The sequence below is a fragment of the Molothrus aeneus genome, chromosome 22 (genome assembly GCF_037042795.1).
Source record: "Molothrus aeneus isolate 106 chromosome 22, BPBGC_Maene_1.0, whole genome shotgun sequence".
Lineage (NCBI taxonomy): Eukaryota > Metazoa > Chordata > Aves > Passeriformes > Icteridae > Molothrus > Molothrus aeneus.
In genome coordinates this window covers 4,119,687-4,144,170 of record NC_089667.1, presented here as the reverse complement: position 1 = coordinate 4,144,170, position 24,484 = coordinate 4,119,687, and positions in this window count along the sequence as shown.

Genomic DNA, 24,484 nt, shown 5'->3' with positions numbered 1-24,484 from the left:
CAGGGCCCAGAACGTTTGAAATCTCCTGTGAGAAGCAGAGAGAACTCTGATTCAATCAACCCTGGTTTGTGGTCAACCTTCAGTGCAGCTGTAAGAGGCTGCTCTAGGAGTTTTTCACCAATATCTCAGGAATTGCTGTTTCTCTGTAATGCAGCAACCTTAACCTCCCCTGGAGGAGTTCCTTCAGCCCACTGTGGTTTCTGGGCTCTCCCAGACCTGCACATTTAGAGAGCAATCCCTCCCTCCACACCTACCCTCACTTGGCCCTCATCCATCCTCAGCAGCAGCTCCCTGTAGGTGCCAAAGGCCAGGGAGATGCGTGGGGCTCTCAGCAGGCACAGCTGGTCACAGAGCTCCTCAGCAGAGATGTACTGCTTGCAGTGACATCTGAAAAAGGGAAAAATCCTTGCTCAGTCCTGTTCCCTCAGCAAAGAGCCGAAACAGGGCCCCAGTCTCTCACAGGGTGGATGATCCTACTCTGTGTCCATGGGGAAAAGGATGGAGCAAACTCTCTGTCCACCTCATCAGCACTGTGCCTGCCCTTCAGGGCCAAAATGTGACACCCTACCAGCAGTGCTTGGTTAGCAGAGACCACCTTCAGTCCTGTGACAGAGCACTACGCCCCTCGGCAAAGCTCAGCTCCAGGAAAAGACTTGAAAAAATCAGAGTATGATTTTGACACACCAGATTTAGCCTGGAGAAAAGGAGACTCAGAGGTGCCCTCATCACTCTGCACAGCTCCTGAAAGGTGCCTGTGCTCAGCTGGGGCTGGGCTCTCCAGGAACTGACACAACCAGAGCACACAGCCTCGAGCTGCACAAGGGAAATACAGGGTGGATAGCAGGAAAAAGTATTCTCCAGAAAGGGTGATAAAGTTCTGGAATGTTCTGCCCAGGGAGGTGGTGGAGTCCCCATCCCTGGGTGTGTTTAACAAAGCCTGGATGTGGCTCTGGGTGCCAGGGCTTAGTTGAGCTGTTTGGGTGTCCTAGGATAACTTTATGATGCTCATATCCCCATTTTTCTGTTTAGCCCAGAAATAAGTTTTTCGCCTCTAAGACTGGTTCTGAGAGAGAAGAGGGGGGAAGAAGAAGCACACAGTTGGTTTTCAGAAACTGCACTCACTCCTCCACATTCCTGCTCCTGGACTGTGTTGTCTGCAGATGGACAGACAGCAGGACAGAGCTCTCCTTTGCTCTTAGTTATTAGCTAGCTGAGTGTGGTGGTTTCAGCTTGAAACCAGGCAGAAACACCAATTTTGTGTAGTGATTTTGGATCACCAATTTGAGATTTTCCCATTTTAAGATTTTCCCAACCAATGTGCTGATGAGTTGGGTGGGTTTCAGTGGTGGCCAATCACCCATGCACTCACTTCCTGCTGTGAGATAGGAAGATGAGGAGAAAGGATGAGGAGAAAGGCAAAACAGGCTCAAAACTTTAAAAGGATATAAAGAAAATTTTATTAATGGTAACTAAAAGGAAAAAAAGTAGTAAGAATGGAAACAAACCCTTCAGAACACTTCTCTTCCCCCCGTGACTGAGGTGTGTCCAGCTTCTCAGTGGTTCAACAGACTGTCAGTTACACAAAAAGCTTTTGCATCCCTTCCCTAAATTCCTCCCATGTCAAACTGTCACTGAAGCACAGAGATTCCCTAGTTTTTTCCTTCTTTTCCTTGCTTTCTAGGAAAAAAAAAACCCTTTAAACGTTTCCTCCCAGATTTGCCCTAAACCAAGACACAGTGCTGGGTTGGACTCTGTGATGGTGAAGGTCTCTTCCTGGTGGTTCTGTGGTGGTTCTGTGGTGGTTCTGTGGCAGTTGTGTGGCGGTTCTGTGGTGGCTGTGTGGTGGTTCTATGGTGGTTCTGTGGAGGTTCTGTGGTGGTTCTGTGGTGGTTCTGTGGAGGTTCTGTGGGTGGTGGCTGTGTGGCGGTTGTGTGGTGGTTCTATGGCGGTTCTATGATGGCTGTGTGGTGGTTCTGTGGTGGTTGTGTGGTGGTTCTATGGTGGTTCTGTGGTGGTTCTGTGGCGGTTCTATGGCGGTTGTGTGGCGGTTCTCTGGTGGTTCTGTGGCGGTTCTATGGGTGGTGGCTGTGTGGCGGTTGTGTGGTGGTTCTATGGCGGTTCTATGATGGCTGTGTGGTGGTTCTGTGGTGGTTGTGTGGTGGTTCTGTGGTGGTTGTGTGGTGGTTCTATGGTGGTTCTGTGGTGGTTCTGTGGCGGTTCTATGGCGGTTGTGTGGCGGTTCTGTGGCGGTTGTGTGGCGGTTCTATGGGTGGTGGCTGTGTGGCGGTTGTGTGGTGGTTCTAAGGTGGTTCTATGGCGGTTCTGTGGGTGGTGGCTGTGTGGCGGTTGTGTGGTGGTTCTATGGTGGTTCTGTGGTGGTTCTATGGCGGTTCTGTGGTGACTCACATGCCCAGCTCTGCGTGGAGCTCCCCTCCGGCCGGCCCGCAGGCGGGGGTGCAGTCGTGGCGCTCGGGGGCGGCGCAGCGGCGCGTGGACGCCAGCCGGACCTGCCCGGGGGCACACAGCTCGTCCACCTGCAGGAAAACACACCCAGACAGGCCCCAGGGCTGCAGCTTCCAGGCCTCAGCTGAGCTGCAGCATCCCCCTAAAGCTCTCCTTGTCCCCACTGCTGCGCTTCAGACATTCCACGTAAAGGCAACCCAACACTCCATGTAAAGGCAACCCAACACTTCACATAGAGGCAACCCAACATTCCACGTAAAGGCAACCCAACATTCTACACAAAGGCAATCCAACATTTAATGTAAAGGCAATCCAACACTTCACATAGAGGCAACCCAACATTCCATGTAAAGGCAACCCAACACTCTACACAAAGGCAATCCAAGTTTCCATGTAAAGGCAGTCCAACCTTCCAGGTAAGGGCAACCCAACATTCCACATAAAGGGAATCCAGCATTCCACACAAAGACAATCCAACATTCCACATCAAGGCAACCCAACATTCCACACAAAGGTAACCCAACATTCCACACAAAGGTAACCCAACATTCCATGTAAAGGCAATCCAATATTCCATGTAAAGGTAACCCAACATTCCACATAAGGACAACCCAACACTCCACATCAAGGCAACCCAACATTCCACATAAGGACAACCCAACACTCCACATCAAGGCAATCCAACACTCCACATCAAGGCAGTCCAACATTCCACATAAAGGCAATCCAACCAGGAAAACATCAAGAAAACACACTATGGGGATTTTTGAAGGAATTTTGAATGAGTTAGAGCTGGGACCTCTGAGTTTTTAGATGATGTGATTTATTTTGCTTGTCTTCTCCATAGGCAGGAAGGACATCTTCACTGCATGGTTCAGAAGGTCACAAGATCTTTAGTTATAAGACCTTTTAAGGATTTATTGACCAATAAAACACTGCCAACAAGGATATTTATGTTTTTGACCCAATCCTTAAATATTCTGTCTTATGGACCCATACTACAGTGTAAGATTTCTTAGCCAATCATGTTATGGCACACAAACCCACAGTGCTGCATTCTAAACTCCTTGTTTACCCTTGTATCTACTTTTATTTTTTCTATATCCCAAACTCCAAAACTCTGAATTTTCTTCTTCTTAACTTAACGTGTCTCTGCTTTAATCTATAAATCCACATTCTCACTTCTACCACCTAAGTTTGGAAGCCTTTTCCAAGGTTCCAGATCAAACCCTGTGTTTAATTCTAAGCTTTGGCTTACAGGCCAAAGTTCTGAGAATTCCCTGCATTTTGGAATCCAACAGCACACAACAATTTCACCTCCCCCCGCCTCATGAGGTTCCAGTTTTCTTCAGCTGTAAGAAAATATTTGAAAGAACCAGGGTATAATTTTGACACTCTGGATTGCTGTGGAAACCATGCCAGGAGTGGGGTTTGGACTACAGAAGTTCATTCAAAAAGGAGAAAAAAGTGGCATCATGCAAGATACAAACAAGGATTGGGTTTAGTGTCTCCTTGCCCATGGCAGTTCTAAAGAAGAACTTCATATTAAAGGAGGTTTAAATTCCTGGATCTGTCATCCATGTACTGTGCTGCTCCCACTGCCCTGGCATGGAAGGATCCTTCACTTCCATCCCTTGTGAATTTAAATTTAACATCACAAGATCCTGGAAAAGAAAACCTCCCACAACAAAAGGCCAATAAAGCATCTGAAATATTTGCTTGGCTTAGCTTAAGGCCTGAACACTCCCCTCTCCTGCACATCACACAACAGTTTTGGTTTGGAGCCCGATGTTACCTGAGGTTGGCAATCCTGGTCGCTGTTGCTGTCAGGATCTTTCTTGCCTCTCTCATCATAATAAACATAACCTGCCTGGCAGATGCAGGAGGCATCTGACTGCTGGAAAGCCCTGTTCATCCCATGGCAGGTACAGCTGATGGCACCTGGGAGAGGAAGTTGCATTTAGAGAGGGAATGCAGCCTGGAACAACCGTGCTGGCTGGGAAGGAGCAGCTCCTGTGCCCAGAACTCTTTATCAAATCTCACTGCTCATTTCAGTGACACTGCTGGAGCCTGTGCCCCTCTTCCAAGGCAGAGCTGAGCCACAGGACAGGCAGCTGGGGTGTAGGAGTGACAGGGTGTTCAGGATGGTCAGGATGGATGGGGACGAGAGATCTCTGCAGCCGGGGCTGGAACTTGTGGGTTATTGCATTTATTGCAAAGGGCCTGGGTGCAGGGCCCTGCTGGGAGCTGCCAGGCACAGCTCAGAGCAGGACTGAGAGAAGAGAGGGGAGAGAGGATGAGAGGGTGAGAGAGCGAGGTTCCCGTTACAATACAATAAATCTTCTTCTGTGTTGAATATTCTGATTCTCACTAACCAATCTAGTACAAGATACAAATCCTACAGCATTTACATGCAGCCTATAAGAATCATTACATCACCATCCTGTGTTACATTTTAAACCCTAAAAACTCCTCTTGGGCCCCTTCTGCCAAGCTGCAGGGTCTGCTCTGACCCTTGGGCCTGTCTGCAGGCAGAGGGTGTTGTTCCATCAAAAGGGGATCACCTTCAGCAGCCACACCATTGTTTTCCAGTTGTTCAGTAACTGAGGGATCTCAAAGCTTGCTTTCATTTCAATCTCACTTATAGTTTCCACATTCTCTAAGTCTTTTGCCAGACAATCATATTGATAAGGCTTTCCTGTTTCATCTTCCCCAACACTGGGGCCAGCCTGCACCAACACAGCATGAGAGCATCTCCTGCAGCACCCATTCAGCCAGAGATGCAGACAGGCCCAGCTGCTCGTTGGCAGCAGGGCTTTGACAAGCCCTCCACTGATTTGTAGATTAGAGGCCAGGATGTGGTAAGGACCCAGCTAGGCAGGGCTGCCAAGCCCCTTTCTTGTGCCCCAACAGCCTCAAATCCACCTGATTTGAAATACTGGGCAGTGCTGCACACACACTAAATGAGGAATAAGCATTCCTTGCTTTTCCAGTTTCCATCCAGCCTTATCCCACTTTATCATGCCCTCAGTGCCCCATTTTGGCTCAAAAGCACCCCTAGATTTAACACAATCCCCCCAAATCCTGGCTAAAGTGATCTTGGTGAAACTCCACTGCTTTCAAAGCAATGATAGAGCAAGAATTAGTAGAGCTGCTCAGCTCTCCTTTCCTTTAAGGAGATCAAATCCCCTTGGGTAAGGGTGTAAGAGTGGATTTGGAATTGGAATCCTCCTCCTGGGTGGCACAGGGGAAGAGCAGCTGGGCATGGGCAGCACCCCCAGCTCCAGGAGGACCCCAGGGCTTGTGGAACATCAGGGAACACCAGAGGGGAAAATCCCACTCCCACACAAAAGCTCACCTGGCTGAGAGGAAGAAGAGCTGCCACAGGGGAAGCAGGCAGCCTGGGCAGGGAGGTGGTTGAAGGTGCCAGCAGGACAGGCCTGGCAGTCCCCTGGGTGCTTGGCAAAGCTGCTGCTCCCGTGGGTGCCCGGGGGACAGGGCAGCGGGGCAGGGGACAGGGCAGGGCAGTAGTGGCCACGGGGACAAGGCTGCTGGTGGTAGCTGTCACTGCCTGGAGAAAAGGGCGGCATGAGGGACCCCAGAAAGAGCAGGGAGAGAGGCAGAGAGCACCTGCTTGTCCCAGTGATCCATCTACACACGTCTCTCTATACACAGACACGAGTCTATAGAAATACACACAAGTGCAGAGCAGCTTTTTTCAGTCTAATTCATATTTAAATATAAATCTCAGTTTTCCCTTCCCCCAGCTCTTCCACTGGCTAAATCCAGTGGCAAACCCACGTGACAGCCCACACCAGGCTTTTATAACTGCAGAGCATTGAGAGCTTTGCCCACACAGAACTCAAAACTCCCTGCTCCCAATTTAAGCTGCTATTTCTTGCCCCACTCCCCCGTGGCAGCTGAATTTACCTGGTGGGCAGGTGAAGCCAGCTGGGCAGGGCTGGCAGGGCTCTGAGATCAGGGGCTCGCTGCGGAAGGTCCCTGCAGCACAAACTCTGCAGAATCTCTCAGCTGAGCCCCTCAGGCCCGGCAGGCTGAGGGCCATGTGCCCTCCTGCACAGGGCACGGGCTGGGCACTGCCCGGGGGGCAGTAGAATGGGAACACACACCTGGCAGCCAAAAGAGAGCAGGGAAAGGGGGAAAAAAATCTCTGAAAATGATTCCAGGATTCAACAATCAGTGAAAACACAAGGCAAAACTAAAAGTGGTTCTTATCTGATTCCATAAGCCAGGACATCCCTCTGGCTGCCCTGGGTGGCTCCAGCCCCTGCCTGGGGGCTCAGAGACCTTGGCACAGAGCCCAGGATACCTGTGCCTTTGATTTTGACCCATGGAACAAATTACCACCTTTATATGAAGAATTACAAGTCAAGAGAGTTTAAACAGAATAATAGCTAGTTTGTCACAGGGTGAAAAGTAAATTTCTGGGGTTTTAGAATGGGGGCTCGGGGTCCCAAGATGGAGGAACTTGGGCATGCCCTGTCCTTCTTCTTTCTTCTTCCTGGCCTCCATTTTCTGGGTGATGTTGGCACTTTTGGATTGGTTTAAGGTAGAAGCTCACTGTCTAACATAGGTGATAGATATTGGGAAGTTATGGTAAATAATGTGCACGTAGCTTTTAGTATAAAGGACAACATCACCCTGAGGGTGGTCAGTGTGCCTCTGACTGACCTGCTGGACAGACCTTGGCAGGCCAGAGAAAGAATGTTATAGATAATAAATAATAAAAAACCTTGAAAACTACAGCCAAGGAATCCTGACTCCTTCTCCAACTGCTGGGCTGGGAAAAGAGACTTGTACATATCTCGGGGTCACCCTGACCAGCAGAAATCCCAAGAATTCCAAGCTGAGCAGAAACTAAAAATCCCTCTCCCAGTCTCCAAAATCCCAGTCCCCAGTTCCATGGCTGCAGCCACAAAATCCCTTTGCTTTTGCAGCATGCACAAAGAATGTGGTTTAGGTTGGGTCCCAGGCTCAATTCCCAATATTGGGGTTGGAGGCTGGCAGCCCCAAGCCCCAGGTACTCACAGCTGCTCGGGGCTGCTGTAAGTCCAGGATCCCTCAGGGCAGTGGAAGCCAGCAGGACACAGGGGGGGCTCTCCTGTCACAGCAGCACAGTAAGAGCCAGGCCTGCAGGGCTTGGGATTTATTGATCCTGGGGAAGAAACAGGGAATGGCATTGGTGTGACATCCCCCAAACAGGAAAATCTGTGTTTGGGAGGCAAGGAGGCGTGACAGTGCTCACAGGGGGCTGAGGATGAGGGAAGAGGCGAGGATCTGACTCCATGGTTCAGAAGGCTGATTCATTATTTTATGATATATATTATATTAAAACTATACTAAAAGAATAGAAGAAAGGATTTCCTCAGAAGGCTGGCTAAGAATAGAAAAAGAAAGAATGATAACAAAGGCTTGTGTCTTGGACAGAGAGTCCGAGCCAGCTGGGCTGTGATTGGCCATTAATGAGAAACAACCACATGAGCCCAATCCCAGCTGCACCTGTTGCATTCCACAGCAGCAGATAACCATTGGTTACACTTTGTTCCTGAGGCCTCTCAGCTTCTCAGGAGGAACAATCCTAAGGAAAGGATTTTTCATAAAAGATGTCTGTGACAAGGAGGCTTTTCCATAAACTCTCTCTGTTTTCTACAGCTCCCAAAAGGGCACAGAACTATTGGGAACCAGTTTATTATTTAGCATGGTATGCTGGCACCTCAGTGCCCAGCCCTGCATGAAAATATCTCCTACTTTTCCAAGCCCACACCACTTCCTTGGCAACCTCAGCTAAACAAAAGCAGGGAGGGCTGGGAGGGATCATGGCCTGAGAGAATGGAACAAGAGTCACTCTAATTCCTGTCACTGTCACATTTTCTGGAAAAATCCCCTTCGCCAGGATTTCTTCTCCTGGGAAGATGAGATGCCTCAGAGATAAAGGAAAACCAATATTATCTCATTTTTCTCCCCTGTGTTTTGCTGCTTTGGAATGTGGTCTGGAGATTGTTTATCCAACAGCTGCTTGTTTGATTGGTTTCATGTGAATTGCTTTGACTTAATGATCAATCACAGTCCAGCTGTGTCAGGACTCTGGCAGCAGTCATGAGTTTTCATGATCATTCTTGTTAAGCCTTCTGTCTGTATCTTTTCTCTGTTCTTTAGTATAGTTTTAGTTTAGCATAATATAATATGATATAATATAATATGATATAATATATCATGATATAATATGATATAATATATCATGATATAATATGATATAATATATAATGATATAATATGATATGATGTAATATGATATGATATAATATGATATGATGTAATATGATATAATATAATATAATGTGATATATCATAATATATCATAATATAATGTAATGTAATGTAATATAATATAATATATCATAAGATAATAAATTAGCCTTCCAAGAACATGGAGTCATATTCTGAATTCCTCATTCATCCTGCAGACCCAGCAAATACCCCACATTCCCTGCTGACCCCTCATTTAGGCTCAGGAAATCAGGAAATAAGGCAAACAAAGGTGGTGTTACCTGCTGGGCACTCATAGCCAGGTTTGCAAGGGATTCCCTGGGTGTTGGGGAGCCCTGTCTGGGCTGGATCCGGGCAGTGATACCCAGGAGAGCAGGGATCACACTCTTCCAAGGATTTGGCACCAGGCTGGGCCCTGGAAGTGCCAGCTGGGCAGAGGAAAGTGTCCCCTTTGCCAGGGCACCAGTACCCAGGGGGACAGGGATAGTCCTCAAAGCTGGTCAGGCCTGTGGGGAAAGAGAAGGGAGTGAGGAAAGGGAAAGGAACAAAAGGAAAAGGAAAAAGGAAAGGAAAAGGAAAGAAAAAGGAGAAGGAAAAAAAAGGAGAAGGAGAAGAAGGAAAAGGGGAAGGGGAAAGGAAAAGGAAAAGGAGCTGGGTGGCCCAGGGGAAATTTGGAGAAAGGCTCTTAGGTGGCTGTGAGCAGGAATTGTCCCTCCCTTTCCCTAGCTTGTCCTGGGGAATTTTGTCACCCAGAGGTGGGGAAAAGGAGGGGATTTTGGCAGCCAGAGGAGGGAAAAGGAGGGGATTTTGGCACCCAGGGGTAGGAAAGGGATGGGATTTTGTAATCCAGAGGAGGGAAAGGGAGGGAATTTATTAACCCAGAGGAGGGAAAAGGGCTGGCTTTGCCCCACACTCACCTGGCAGGGGACAGTGGTACCCAGGAGGGCAGGGCTGGCACTCTGCCAGGCTCCGTGCCCCCAGGTGCCCACGGAAGGTGTGGGGAGGGCACTCCTGAGGGGCCAGGACACTGCTCTGGGCACTGCCATTGCTCCCGAAGCAGTAGTGGCCCAAAGGGCACGGGTGGGCCTCAGAATCCCCTGAAAAACAGAAAAAAGAGGATTTAAGGAGTGTCCCCAGTGCCATTGGAGCACTGCTCTGTGTCCTCCCAGCCCCTCCTCTGCCAGGTGGCACCCAGGGATGTCACTGGGTTAACAGGTCACTGCCTCTTTTCTCTCACAATTCCACATCCGACATCCAAGCCATGCTCTGGGATGGGGGAAAATGCATGGAAAATGGGGTAGGATTGGGTAAAATGGGGGGAAAGGGGGATGGGATGGGATGGGATGGGATGGGATGGGGGAAAAATGAGTCAGAATTGGGGAAAATGGGGCTGGAATAGGGGAAAATGGGATGAGATTGGGAAAAATGGAATAAAAAGGGTCTGGGATAGGTGAAAAACTGGGAAAAGGGGGGGAAAAGGGGCTGGATTTGAAGCCTTCAGCTTGTGATGGTTGACCTAGAGCAGAGGCTGGGCAGAGATAAAGAATAAAGCAGGGATTTATTCAAAGGCCTCCATGGATGCACCTGGGGCAGCACAAGAGCCCAGCCAGGGCTGCACCCAAGAGGAACCAAAATGGTCCTAAAATGCACCCAAGATGAATCCAAATGGTCCCAAAATGAACCCAAGATGAACCCAAATGGTCCCAAAATGCACGAGCGCTCCCGGGGTCTCTCCCTTGGATCAGTTCTGCTCCATTTGCATCTTGCAATTCATTGTCCCATCCCAGCTCCAGCCCCTGCAGTCCCATCCTTGTTTTTCTCTCTCCAGCCCACGGTGTTTGTGCTCCTGGGCTGAGATTTGGATCATTTGTCCTTGGTGCCCAGCTGGAGCAGGAATTGTTTTGTCTCCCTGCTCTGTGCTCAGAGCTCAGCATCCCCTGATGTGAACCCAGACCCACACACTAAAGCAGCACAGAACCTGAAAACATAAAAGCCCAAACCTGAGGCATCAGAATGGAGGAAAATGGGGCTGGGAAATCAGGGATACACACAAGTGTCCCAAAAAGCAGCTGCCATCACCCAAACCTGCTTTGCACCACCGGCCTGGAGGGCAGGGTAGGCAATCCTCCCTCCTGCCAGCCCCGGGGAGAGCCCTCAGAGTGTTGGCAGGACATGGGCTGGGCACCTCAGAGCCCTCCAGGCAGTAGTGACCTAAAAATGGATGGAAAAGAGAGAAAAGTAAAACATGCAAACCCTTCGGTGGCAAAAACAACCGAGCCAGAGTCTGCTGTTGCTGTGAATTGAATTTTTACAGGTGTTGGGAAGCCAGGGGCCTTCAAACCCTTCTGGATTGGCAGCAAATTCCAGGGGGCCTTTTGGCTTTCTGCTGCCCTGCATGGCCAGAGGGAGCCCAGGCCCATCTCCAGCAGCCCTGGAGCTGCAGAGGAAAACTCCCCCCTTGTGCAGGATCCCTGCTCCAGCAGAGCCACAGCTGGCACTGCAGGAGGGCTGAGCCCCCATGGGACGGGGCTGTGCCACCCCCTGACACACAGGGGACAGGGCATGGGCTGACTCTGGCAGGGTTGGTTTGTTTATTTGTTTGTACTATTACAGTTGTAGTTTTTAGTTTCCCTAGTAAAGAACTGTTATTCCTGCTCCCATATCTTTGCCTGAGAACCTTTTAATTTTAAAATTATAACAATTCAGAGGGAGGGGGTTTGCATTTTCCATTTCAGGGGGGGCTCCTGCCTTCCTTTGCAGACACCTTTTCAAACCCTCACCTACCTGCAGGACACAGCCCTGCACACACCTGTTTATTTTGGGCTTTTTATGATTATTTTCTTCCCTAATAAAGAACTGTTATTCCTACCCCCATATCTTTGCCCGAGAGCTCCTTAATTTCAAAATTATAATAATTCAGAGGGAGGGGATTTGCATTTTCCATTTCAGGGGGGGCTCCTGCCTTCCTTAGCAGTCTGTTCAAAGCAAGACCCTCACCTACCTGCAGGACAGAGCCCTGCACACACCTGGCCCCAGCGGCACCCGGCCAGGAAGCGCCAGGAGAAGGGGAGGCCTTGGGGAGCAGCCTGAGAGCTCCCAGCCAGGCAGAAATATCCTGCAGCACATTTCCCTTCCAGCTTGCCGTGCCTGCAGCAGAGAGGAAAACAAGAATTTTTGTGTTCCGAGCTGCTGCTGGTGGTTCGGTGCAAAAACAGAGCATTGACTGGGAATTCTGTGAGGTTTGCAATGAAAAATAACTTCTGATAAAAGAGAGAAAATAGGCACATTTTCCACTTTAAAAAAAAACATGTAGATGGACTAGCTTCTGCTTTAAAACTTCTATTTTTTTATATATATTACTATATTCTAAAACTTTAAATTCTAAGTTTTCTACTATTATTACACACTTCTATTCAAATGATAAACTCATCATTTTAGTTCTATTATTCAATTTTGGAAGCTCTTTCTATGGTTTCAGGTTAAATGTAGTGTTCTCTTGAGGGTTAGTGTTTGTGAGCACAAAATTCTCAGTATTCTCCCTGGGGTTCCAACAGATGATTAAAGTGAACCAGCTCAAATTCCATGAACAAGGCACACTGCTGCAGATGGAACTGTGGGCGACTTTCCGCTGGGCCGAACTTTCTGCATTACTCCCGTGATTTCATAAATTTGAAAACAGTCAAAATGGAGAGAATAAATGCCACCCACACCTCTTGCAGGTGCTTCTTTGTAGCACAACAACGATGCCAGATTGCTTTTGCCTCCCAGGATTCCCAGGTCCAGTGCCTCTGTACCCAGCTCTGTGGCTAAGCTTGTATTTCTTTTCTTTGAGTGAGAGAAATGCAGGAGAGGAGCCGGGAAGAACTTTCCCAGCACGAAACAAGGATGTCCAACAGCTCCAGAGGAAGGGGAAAAATGCCAGGGTGAACTGAATCCTAACCTGCAGTAGTGGCCAGGGAGGCAAGGCAGGCATTCCTTCTCATTCCAGAGGCCAGTCACGTTTCCAGGAGTGAAGGTGCCCTCAGGACAGGTGAGAGGAACTCGTGTCCCTAAAAGGAGAGCACAGATACAAAAATAAACTTCATTAAGAGTGTTGAGGTGTGACAAGGCTCTCAAAATCTAACGGGTGACTCTCAGGTGGCCTCTGTGCCACACTGGCTCATTGCCACCTCCTCACCCCCTGGCCTGGGGGAGACACTCAGGATTGCACATCTCTGGGGTCACAGGCAGGCACAGGACACCTGAGCCCCCGGCAGGTGCCAGAGTACCTGGGGGACAGTAGGAATGAGGTGGGCAGCGCCTGGGGTCCCCTGCCACCTTCTCCTGGCAGTAGAATCCTCTCTGGCACGGGATGCAGGAGGCAGAGCCCGGGGCTGGCTGGTACTGCCCGGCTGGGCACGGCCTGGGCAGGGCTGAGCCTGACCCACAGAAGTGACCCTGGCAGGACACAGAAGGGAGAGCATTTCATGGAGAGGGTGACGCCTTCTTGGGCTGCCTAAAAACAGAGCCTAGGCAAAATTAAGGGAATAAAAACAGTTCTATTTATTGAAGGGCCTTCAGGTACATTTAGGGCAGATAAAACCCACCCAAAAATGGACAATGGGTCACAGGTTTCACACTTTTATAAGTTTGGTCCATTTGCATTTTGGGAGTGAATCTGCCAATTCCAGCTTCAGCTAATGAAGTCATTGACCCCAGGTTTGCTGCCCCCAAGTCCCTTTTGTTCCCATCTCTGGGGCCTGAGGCAGTGAGGTGTCCTTGATTGCCAGGCCTGGAGAGGAATTGTTGTGTCTGCCCCAAATGGGGAAGCAGCAGCTCCCACTGTGTGTGGAGTTCAGAGTTCTACACTAAAGAACTGCAGGGCTACAAATAGATGGAAACTAGAAAAGCTGAAATCCTAAGGCATCATTCCTCCTGACAAGGCCTCTTCGTTGTCAAGTGTCTATTCGAGATATCTGCTACTAGTTTCTAACAGCACCAAATCTCTAACAACAGTAAATATCTGCCAAAGTTAGGGGCTGTACAAACCCCCGAATCACCCAAATTCTGTGTGGATGTGACCAATGTTTCAGTCAGCTCTGGGTGACCCTTTGCTGCTGTGGGACACTCAGAGTATGGGGATTTTTGAAGGAATTTTGAATGAGTTAGAGATGGGACCTCTGAGTTTCAGATGATGTGATTTATTTTTGTTATCTTCTCCATAGGCAGGAAGAGTGAGTTCAGCTCACCTCTTCATTGCATGTTTCAGAAGGTCACAGGACCTTTAGTTACAAGACCTTTTAAGGATTTATTGACCAATAAAACACTGCCAACCGGGATATTTATGTTTTTCACCCAATCCTTAAATATTTTGTCTTATGGACTCATGCTACAGAGTAAGTTTTCTTGGCCAATCATGTTATGATACACAAACCTATAATTCTAAACTCCTTGTTTACTTTTACTTAGTTTAACATGTCTCTGCTTTAAACTATAAATCCACATTCTCACATTTAGCACCTAAGTTTGGAAGCCTTCTCTAAGGTCTCAGATCAAATCCTGTGTTTATTTCTAAGCTTTGGCTTCCAGGCCCAAAGTTCTGAGAATTCCCTGCATTTCAGATTCCAACAAGCCCTGCCCAGCCCTGAGCAGTACCTTGGGGCACAGGAACGCCGTGGGGCTGACGGAGCTGAAGTTGGCTGGGCAGTAGAAGCCCTCAGAACAAGGTCCTGTGGGAGAGCTCAGCCCCACGCTGGCACAGAAAGCCCCAGGGGAGCAGGGCACACAGCTGTCCTGGGAGCCACCTCCTGAGGGACACAAACACGGCAGCTGGGACAGCACCCAGAGCACTCCCAGCTTCAGCAGTGCTTGTTTGAACTGGTAATGTGGCCACCATCACTGGTAATGTGGCCACCATCATTGGTAACACCTGGCCACAATCACTGGTAGCATGTGGCCACCAACACTGGTAATGTGACCACCATCACTGGTAATGTGTGGCCACCATCACTGGTAACACATGGCCACCATCACTGGTAACGTGTGGCCACCATCACTGGTAACACATGGCCACCATCACTGGTAACACGTGGCCACCATCACTGGTAACGTGTGGCCACCAACACTGGTAACGTGTGGCCACCATCACTGGTAACGTGTGGCCACCAACACTGGTAACACGTGGCCACCATCACTGGTAACGTGTGGCCACCATCACTGGTAACACATGGCCACCATCACTGGTAACGTGTGGCCACCAACACTGGTAACACGTGGCCACCAACACTGGTAACACGTGGCCACCATCACTGGTAACGTGTGGCCACTGAAGTGGACAAACCCATAGGGAGGTCCCACTCACCAGTGTGGTCACCACTCAAGTGGACAAACCCATAGGGAGGTCCCACTCACCAGTGTGGTCACCACTGAAGTGGACAAAGCCGTGGGGATGTCCCACTCACCAGTGGCATTGTTGAGGGTCCCAGCTGGGCAGGGCACAGGGAAGGGGGTTCCCTGTGGGCAGTAGTGCCCTGGAGGGCAGGGCCCGCTCAGGGGGAAGCCGGCTGTCCCTCGGGGGGTGGCGTCGGTGGCTCCTCCGTGACAGAAGTACCCGGCCGAGCACAGCCCTGAGGGGCACACAGGGAAGGGGGCAAACACCTCCCACAGCAGCTCCTCCACCTCACCAACAGCAAAGAGCTCCCGAGAGAGGCCAGACCCATCCTTGTCCTGGGTTATCTCTGCTGAGATAGCCTGGGCTGGTCACCTTTCCCTGCCCTTCCTTCTCCATCAACTCTTGGCCTCCATCCCTTTCTTTCCCAGCACTGACCTCACCTGCTGTTTGCTCACTTATCTCCTCTCTAACTGCTGCCCTGTGCTCTGCTTCCTGTGGGAAGAATTCTGCCTCTCCTCTTTCCAGGCATCCAGCCTGGAGTTCTGACCCAGGGACAATTATTCTGTGCACAAGTGGGAGGGGAAGGATTTTGGAGGACAGATAGAGAAGAGATAAAATGTTAAAGCAAAGGAAGAGAAAGCAGAAAAAAACTAAGGGAGAGAAGGAAAAGTAATGCAGTAACAGAAGTAACTGCTAAATAAAAATATTAATAAAGCCAAATACACATAATATATATAATAGTAATATATAAATATATAACAATATATTTATATAATATTATATATTATAATATAAAATATATTATTCTAATATAATAATATATTACAAATATTATTATATTATAATACTATATATTGTATACTAATATAATGATATTATATTTAATAATTAATATGATATAATACTATTACAATATAATAATAGTAACAGTCACAATAATTTTATTACAATAATTATAAAACATATAAGAATAATTAATAAATTACATTATAAAAATATTCATTATGTAAATATATAATACAATAATTATAAGTATAAAAATTATTATTATTATAATATATAATATTATAATAGTAATAAAACCAAAATAAAATAAGTAATAACATATAATAATAAAACAAAAACCCCATTAAAATATAATTATATCATACTAAATAATATAATTATAAATATTATAATTAAATAACAATAAATAATAGCAATAAAACCAAATAAAAGAATAGTAAAACCTAAGGAAATGCTCAGTGAGAAGAATGAAACAGAGGAAAAGAGGAGGCTGATAAGCACAGCCACAGGGTGTCCTGCAATAGCCTTTACCCCGTTCAGGGAGGTGTTTCCCATTTCCCCACCTCCTCCAGCCCCAGGGTCCCCTCTGTGCTGAGGCAGGTCTGGCAGCACCCAAACCACTGTGGTCAGCACTGAAGGCCCCACAGGAAGGACAAACTCACCATCAGGCTCCCAGTTGGCCTCTCCCCTGCAGTACCTGCCCACGGGGCACTGCCTGCAGGCCGTGGGTGCCAATGCCCCTTCCAAGGGGCTGAGGGTCCCCTCGGGACAGGGCACAGGGACAGCAGTGCGGCCTGGACAGAAGTACCCTGTGATGGAGAGGGCCAGGAGATGTCACATTAAGGTACAGCCTTATAAAATAATGGCCTTGTTACCCTTGTAAAATCACAGAATGACCAGGCTGGGAGAGACCTTCAAGACCATTGAGTCCAACCCAGCCCCAACCCCTCAACTCAACCCTGGCACCCAGTGCCCCATCCAGGCTTTGTTAAACACACCCAGGGATGGGGACTCCACCACCTCCCTGGGCAGAACATTCCAGAACTTTATCACCCTTTCTGGAAAAATCTTCTTCCTGCTATCCACCCTGTATTTCCCTTGTGCAGCTCGAGGCTGTGTGCTCTGGTTGTGTCAGCTCCTGGAGAAAGAGCCCAGCCCCAGCTGAGCACAGGCACCTTTCAGGAGCTGTGCAGTGATGGGGGCACCCCTGAGTCTCCTTTTCTCCAGGCTGAGCACCCCCAGCTCCCTCAGGGGTTCCTCTCAGGGTTTGTGTTCCCAGCCCCTCTCCAGCCTCGCTGTCCCCTCTGGATGTGCAGGTATAGATATCAGATATAGATACAGATATATAAGATAACTTGAATGCAGGATCTTCCATCAGTCTTAAATTTATGTACCAGACAGCATCACTCTGTCCAGCTACTCCTGGGTCCATTCAGGGCTTGCAGAGGGACAATGAACTGAAAGTGTCACCCAGTCTGTAATTGATGCCATTGGCAAATTCAGAGCTCAGTGTCCCAAGGTCCTTCCCAGGCTGAGGGCCCAGAGCTGGGCCCAGCACTCGAGGGGTGCCCTCAGCAGTGCCCAGGGCAGGGCACAGTGAGCTCCCTGCTCCTGCTGGCCACCCCATTCCTGCCCCAGGCCAGGAGTTTGGCCTCCTTGGCCCCCAGGGCACTCTGCTGGCTCCTGTCCAGCTGCTGCCCACCAGGTCCCTTTGTGCTGGGCACTGCCCAGCCACACCATCCCCATGGCATTGCAGGGGCTATTGTGGCCAAAATGCAGGACTGGGCACTTGGACTTGTTAAACTTCATCTTATTGAACTCTGCCCAAACATCCAGCCATTAAATCATGGCTCAGGCCTGCTATTTTGGCTATGTACAGCTAACAGCTAGCCTGATAAATTCCTGTAAGAAAAGAATCTGCACCTGTGTCAAGAAAGACTTCTACCTCTGTGAAACATCTGTTTAGGAGACAAGAATGTAAACGTGGTTAGAGAGGAAAGCTTTTGACAGACACCTACTCTAGCAACTACTAACCAATGAACTGAGTTGCAATAAATTCCTAACCAATTAAACATGATGCCTTTAGAAAACCATATAAATATGAGCTGTGAAAAAGGGTATTGTGCATAAAGAAATAATTATCTTGCCCATCCTTACAGCAACAAGGAGACAACCAGGGAGAAGGGAAATGCTGGGCTGCTCAAGCAGCAGCAAATCCCCCATTCCCTGAGCAGGGAGAGGAATCCCCCCCATCCCCATGCTCACCTCTGGGGCAGGTGAGGGGCTGCACGGTGCCAGCACTGCCACAGGCCATGCCAGGCGGGCAGGGCAGGCAGGAGCTGGCCCCGGGCACGGGGCTGAAGGTGCCAGGCTCACAGGGCAGCTCCAGCCCCGAGCCTGCTGGGCAGTAGGAGCCACTGGGACATCTGTACCCATGGATGCCATCCACAGGGCAGGGAGCAGAGTTTCCTTCCAGGCAAACATACCTGGAGAGAGAGAGAGAGAGAGAGAGAAAATCCACCTGGAACAAGGAGCCCTGGGGTATTTTCAGGGTCCCCCGTGGCAGGAAGGGAATGATGAAGCTGACTCCACATTCTTAGAAGGCTAATTTATTATTTTATATACTTATAGTACATTATATTACAATTATACTATACTATATTAAACTGTACTATATTATATTAAACTATACTATATTATACTATATTACATTATATTACATTATGTTATATTATGTTATAGTATAGAATGCTATACTAAAACTAAAGCAAATTTTGGGAAGGCTTAACTTTTAGGGTTAAAGGAGATTTGGGAAAAGGTCAACTGGTACAGGTCAAATCCCTCATATCCCCAAAAAGAATTATTTTCAGTCCTTCTCAATGTATTCCCAGCTTAGCTTCAACTTCCAAACAAATGTCATTGTGATTTTCTCTGCTCCATTTGAGAGCCAGCTGCTATCAGAAATCTCATTACACTGCACTGAAATCACTTCTAAGGCTCTCTTACACTTATAAAATAAATCAAATTTCTGTAGCTTCTTGCTCTGAGGCTCATGAGATGGACAGACACTGCTCAGGGCACTGCACAGGCCGGGATGGTGCCTTGTCCCTGGTTCTTGCACCACCTTGTGGGAGAAGAGGACTCAGAAGGGAAAAAGAAAATAGGCTAAAATCCCAGCCAGTGTGATTATGGGGCTAAATAAGGGATTCACAGCAGCAATTTATTAATAAAAATGATTTTTTGTACTGAAAACAGAGAAAAAAGATTTATAAGAATGCCAGGCAAATGTGAAGGGAACAGAAATGTCTCTGAAACAGCTACAGGGAGATGCCACATTGTCATTGTCACATTTTCTGAAAAATCCCCTTGCCCAGGATTTCTTCTCCTGGAAAGCTGAGAAGCCTCAGAGAAAAATGAAAATAATAATTATCTGATTTGCTTCTCCTGTGTTTTGCTGCTTTGGAATGTGGTTTGGAGCTTGTTTATCCAACATGTGAATTGTTTTTACTTAATACTAATCCCAGTCAGGCTGTGTCAAGATTCTGGGAGAGAGAGTCACAGGTTTTTCATTAATGCCTTGTTAAACCTCCTATAAATATCCTTTCTCTATTCTTTAGTATAGGTTTAGTACAGCATTCTTTAATATATTATGATAACATATAATAATATAATTTAATAACATATAATAATATAATAACATAAAATAATCAGTTAGCCTTCTAAGAACACAGAGTCAAATTCTCAACTCCTCCTTCATCCTGGGGACCCAGAAAATACCACACCACATCCCAACCAAAGGGCTGAGAATGAGCCCAGGACCTGGAAATTTGTATTAAATTGATTACAACACACAGCAAGGCTGTGTTTGGTCACTGCCCAGTGGCAGTGCCACTCACCCTGGGTCACACAGAGATGTCTGTGCCAGCTCAGCCAGTCTTGGCTCAGCAGGGCTGGCACTGCCCCTCTGCCCCCAACCCCAGGGTGTGGAACAAGCCCAGGAGCTGGAAATTCGGACATCCCTTGATTACAACACACAACAAAACTGCATTTGGTCACTGCTCAGTGACAGTGCCACTCACCCAGGGTCACACAGCGATGTCTGGGCCAGCTCAGCCAGCCCTGGGCCACTGCAGACCCTCCCAGCAGGGCAGGGCTGGCACTGCCCCTCTGCCCCCAGCCCCAGGGCACTGGACAGGGACCCAGGGGGACACGGCACGGGGTGCCCGGTGCCACGGGGACAGAAGTGGCCCACGGGGCAGATGTCATTGCCAGACAGGGCAGGGCTGGAGGAGTCCACCTGAGGGAGGAAAATACAGGGGCAAGGCTTATCAGGGTTATCAGGGTTATCAGGGGGAGGCTTGGCACAGTGGGCACAGAGGGAGGAGCTGGGCAGGGCACACAGGGGCTGAGTCCTGCAGATTTGAAACTAAACAAAGAGCACTGGCATAAAAAGGGTCCTGGCTCCTGAAGGGGGGTTATCCTATCCCTGAAAATGTTTTCCTGTCCCCAGGAATATATAAATATTAAAATATGAGAATGTCTTTACTTCAAAACACAGGGCCCAGGTGCATATCTTGGAGGAGATGTCAGAGCCCATGTTCCAGTGCAATACAGAAATGAAATCCTGGCCAGAATTTATCCATGGGCAGCCAGGAATGCCAGCAGGCATCAGGGGCAGCATGTCCCTGCAGCTGCAGGAGCAGAAATGCTTGGAAAACATCCCAGCAGCAGCCAGGAGATGAGACAGGGCAGCGCTGGTGCCACCAGCAGCCAGGGGGATGTGACAGGGCAGCGCTGGTGCCACCAGCAGCCAGGAGATGTCACAGGGCAGTGCTGGTGCCACCAGCAGCCAGGAGGATGTGACAGGGCAGTGCTGGTGCCACCAGCAGCCAGGAGATGTCACAGGGCAGCGCTGGTGCCACCAGCAGCCAGGGGGATGTGACAGGGCAGTGCTGGTGCCACCAGCAGCCAGGAGATGTCACAGGGCAGTGCTGGTGCCACCAGCAGCCAGGAGATGTGACAGGGCAGCGCTGGTGCCACCAGCAGCCAGGAGATGTCACAGGGCAGTGCTGGTGCCACCAGCAGCCAGGAGATGTGACAGGGCAGCGCTGGTGCCACCAGCAGCCAGGAGGATGTCACAGGGCAGCGCTGGTGCCACCAGCAGCCAGGGGGATGTGACAGGGCAGCGCTGGTGCCACCAGCAGCCAGGAGATGTCACAGGGCAGTGCTGGTGCCACCAGCAGCCAGGGGGATGTGACAGGGCAGCGCTGGTGCCACCAGCAGCCAGGAGGATGTCACAGGGCAGCGCTGGTGCCCAGGTCAGTGTGCTGCTCTGCCTGGCACTCACCCTGTGCTTGAAAGGGGCTGGGCTGGTGGCTCCCTTGGCACAGTGATAACCTGGGTAACAAAATCCAGAGGGCTGGGACAGCCCTGGGGCTGAGCAGTACATCCCTGAAACAAACAGAGAACAGCACAGGATCTCTTTTCAATCACATGAAAAGAGAAATTTGCACATTTTCTGTGGCCAGTCCCCCTCACCTGCTGGGCAGGGCTCACAGTCAGACTCACTGGTGGCACCAGGCCTGGGGCCAAAGGTGCCCTTGGGACACGGGTGCTCCATGCTGAAGGTGGTCCCTGGCAGGCAGAAGTGGCCAGCAGGGCACAGCTCAGGAGTTTGTGCTCCAGGACCTGGGATATGAGGGGAGAACCTTGCTCAGGAGGGATGGGGACAGGTAATGACATCATCAGCACCAGCCTCCCTGCCCTGCCTGGCCAGCCAGACCCAGGACACAGGGAAAGCAGATCCCATGGGGCAGGAGGATCCAGGGAGAGCAGATCCCATGGGGCAGGAGGATCCCCATGGACAGCAGTGGGGTTGGGCAGGTGATGAGACACAACATGGTCCTTCAGAACTGCTGTTGTCCAGACCAGAGACAAGGGAAACCCAAAATAATGATCTCCTTCCTCATACCCCTCTACCGAGCATCAGAAAGTGCCAATTCTCTGAAGTTCAGCCTCAGGAAAAAGAGCATTTTACCACACAGGTGAGTCAGCCCTGAATGAAATGCCTGGGGAAAACAAAGGCTTCCCATTAAAAACCTCAGCAGTTCTATTTATTGAAGGGTCTTTAGGTACATTTAGGGCAGACAAAACCCACCCAAAAATGGACAATGGGTCACAGGTTTCACATTTTTATAAGTTTGGTCCATTTGCATTTTGGGGGTGAATCTGCCAATTCCAGCTTCAGCTGATGAAGTCATTGACCCCAAGTTTGCTGCCCCCAAGTCCCTTTTGTTCCCATCTCTGGGGCCTGAGGCAGTGAGGTGTCCTTGATTGCCAGGCCTGGAGAGGAATTGTTGTGTCTGCCCCAAATGGGGAAGCAGCAGCTCCCACTGTGTGTGGAGTTCAGAGTTCTACACTAAAGAACTGCAGGGTCACAAATAGATGGAAAATAGAAAAGCTGAAATCCTGAGGCATCAGAAGGACTGATCCCAAGCCATGAGTGTGGGCCCATCCTGCCATTTGTCACTGCTCTGACAGGTACAAACCACCAGGTGTGCCCAATGGCCCAGGTGGGTGCAGCCAGACCCACCTTGAGCACAATCTGTGCTGTTGCTGGAGGCAGAGGCGCAGTAAAAGCCCTCTGGGCACTCCAGGCAGTGGCTCCCACTCCAGGAGGGGCTGTAGGTCCCTGCAGGGCACGGCTGGGCTCTGCTGCTCCCCTCCTCACAGAAGTGCCCAGGGGGGCAGGGGCCTCCACTGGCAGTTGGCTTGGAAGGAAAACATCACAGTTACAGCCTAAAAATATCACTAAAGGGGTATCAGGGACAGCCAAAGGTGACACAGAGGCTCCATCATCAGGAGGCATGAAAAGCACTTTATTTAGAAAGCTACAGTTCTTAAGGAAACAGTGGTGGACTTAAGACTGTGGCATTCACATTTTCTGGAAAAATCCCTTTGCCCAGGATTTTTCTCCTGGGAAGCTGAGAAGCCTCAGAGAAAAGGAAAACAATTCTTATCTCATTTACTTCTCCTGTGTTGTACTCATCTGGAATGTGTTTGAAGATTGTTTACCCACAGGTGATTGTTCCAGTGGATTCTGCTGGGAGTTGTTTTGACTCCTTGGCCAACCAGGGCCAAGCTGTGTCAGGACTCTGGAAAGAGTCCCAGGTTTTCATGATTATCTTTTTAGCATTGAGTAAATATCTTTTCTGTATTCTTTAGTGTAGTTTTCTTTAATATCATATAGGATTATAAAGCAATAAATCAGCCTTCTGAGAACATGGAGTCAGATTCATTATTCCCCCCTGCCTCGAGGGCCCCCATAAATACAAGACAAGACTTGATTGGCTTTTAGGAATTTTCTCTCACCTATTGGTGAACTATGAATAGCACACCCTGGAGAATCAGATCTATAAACAACAGGTACAGAAAGAGAGATAACAATTGTTTTAACCCCTTTCTCTAAGTTTCCCACAGCTTCCCAGGATTTTCCTGGACAGCTATGTCTCTCTCTGTTCAGAGGATATGTGATTACCAGATAAAAACTCCTCATGTGCACAAAGACGTGTGAAGCTGAAGAGAAGCAGAAATTCACTGTGAAATCCTGCTCTCAGCCTCGCTCCTGAAGGCTGCACAAAGCCAGGGCTGAGTCTTGTCATCATCTTTAAAAATTCCTGCTGAATTCTGCCTCAGAGGAGGGCTGGCAGATGCAGCATTCTAATCAAACTCATGAACTATTAACCTCTGGAATTTTAATGTGATGTGGCGTTCCAGGCTGCGGCGCAGCATCAGCACGCAAAGACAGAGCTGCTTTTGCTCAGATTTTAAATGTAAAGCTCAAGCAAAGCCAGATGTGTTTTGTTATCTCTGTTCTCCTTTCACTATCAATCAACCAGACGCACCTGACAAAGGAGGAAATGTTGAAAGGGAGAGTTTAATCCAGGGCAGGAGGACTCAGGTGACCTTGTGGCTCTCAGCTCCACAATTAAAAAAAAATAGATAAAATAGGTATTTTATCTATTTTACACTATTCCCATCACACCTCAGCTTACCCTGGGAGGTCTGGGGGAAAGGCTTCCTCCAGTGCAGTAGAAGCCAGGCTCACACAATCCACTGGGGGACACAAGTCCAGTCCCATTGCAGAAATACCCTGAAATCAAATGAAGAGAATGATGTTGGTCGCTCCAGACAGACAACAACAAATTTGGGATGGGGAAATATTTATATAATATTCAAAATATTCATCCTGTTTGATTCAGCTACAGAGAACAAAGAGCACTTGTGTGTCACTGTCATATTTTCTGGAAAAATCCCTTTGCCCAGGATTCTTCTCCTGGGAAGCTGAGAAGCCTCAAAGGAAAAGGAAACAATAATTATCTGATTTGCTTCTCCTGTGTTTTGCTGCTTTGGGATGTGTTTGGAGATTGTTTACCGACAGGTGATTGTTTCATTGGTTTCATGTCAATTGTTTTGATTTATTGGCCAATCAGGGCCAAACTGTGTTGAGGCTCTGGAAGGAGTCACAGATTTTCATTATTATTTTTTTAACCTTCTGTAAGTATCCTTTTGCTATAC